The sequence below is a fragment of the Myotis lucifugus genome, unplaced genomic scaffold, assembly GCF_000147115.1.
Source record: "Myotis lucifugus unplaced genomic scaffold, Myoluc2.0 scaffold_1094, whole genome shotgun sequence".
NCBI classification, from domain to species: Eukaryota; Metazoa; Chordata; class Mammalia; order Chiroptera; family Vespertilionidae; genus Myotis; species Myotis lucifugus.
This window is the reverse complement of record NW_005872142.1, coordinates 5,095-6,792: the sequence shown is the minus strand read 5'-3', so window position 1 is coordinate 6,792 and position 1,698 is coordinate 5,095.

The following is a 1,698-nucleotide window of genomic DNA, read 5'->3' as shown; positions in this document are numbered from 1 at the left end:
AAATATTATTAACATCATGAACAAGACAAGGATGTTGTTTTTCTTTTTTAAAAAATATGTTTTATTGATTTTTTAAAGAGAGGAATAGAGAGGGATAGAGAGTTAGAAACATCCATGAGAGAGAAACATATCAACTGCCTCCTGCACACCCCCTAGTGGGGATGTTCCCGCAGTCCAGGTACATGCCCTTGACCATAATTGAACTTGGGACCCTTCAGTTCCCAGGCCAATGCTCTATCCACTGAGCCAAACCAGTTAGGGCGAGGATGCTGTTTTTCCTACTTATTCACTATAGTAGTGGAAGAACTGGCTGGAAAACTCAGGCAAGATGATAAAATAAGAGGTACCCAAATTGGAAAGGATGAAGAAAAATTATCTTTTAAAAAAGACAACAAAATCATATATAGAAAAATCTAAAAATTACACCACACATACACACACACACCAAAAAAAAAAATTAAGACCTGATAAAAAAAGCAAAGTTGTTGGAGACAAAATCAACACTCAGCATCATTTTCATTTTTCTCTAAAACAATTAACAATGACCAAAATTAAGTTAAGAGATCAGTTCCATTTAAAATAGCATAAGAAACGCTAGAATACTTAGAATTAAGTTAATTAATAAGATGAATATATATACACTGAAAACTACCAAATGTCTCTGAAAGAAATTAAAGAAGAAACAAAATAATTGGAAAAACATCCATGTTCATGGGTTGGAAGTCCCCCAAATATCTTCCTATTTGATACGATCCTTATCTAATTCTCTATGACTTTTTTCAGAAATAGGAAAATCCACTTTAAAATTCATAACTAATATCAATGGACCCACAAATTATTTCAATAATCTTGGGAAAAAACAACAAAATTGGACATCTTACACTTACTAATTTCAAATTTTACTACAAACTGGAGTAACCAAAATATGGTGACACTAGCATAAAGATTTCTATTTGTCAAAAGACACAATCATATGGTTTTGACAAAGGAGCCAAGACTGTTCCATGGAGAAAGGACAGTCGTTTCAACAAATGGTGTTGAACAGCAGCATCCACATGCAAACAAATGGAGTAGACCATCGCTTGTACCATAAACAATAATTAAGTCAAAATATGATTGAATCCTAAATGTGAAACCTAATATTATAAAACTCATTAAAGAAATTTTAGAGGTGCCCTAACCAGTTTGGCTCAGTGGATAGAGCGTCAGACTGCAGACTGAAGGGTCGCAGGTTCAATTCTGGTCAAGGGCATTTACCTTGTTTGTGGGCATATCCCCAGAAGGGGGTGTGAAGGAGGCAGCTGATCGATGTTTCTCTTTCATTGATGTTTCTAACTCTCTATCCCTCTCCCTTCCTCTCTGTAAAAAATCAATAAAATATATTTAAAAAAATTATAGAGGGAAGCATAATAACATTGAATTTGAAATGATTTCTTGATTATGACACTAAGAACACAGGTAAAAAAGAAGAAAAGTAGGTAAATTGGATATTATCAAAATGAAAAACTTCTGTTCATCAAAGGACACAATCAACAGAATGAAAGGTGACATATGAAATGGTTGAAAATACTTTGCAAGTCATATATAAGATGAGGGGATAATATCCAGAATATATAAAGAACTCATCCAACTCAACAACAAAATCAATTAACCTGATTAAAAAATGGTCAAAACACTTGAACACATATTTCTTCAAAG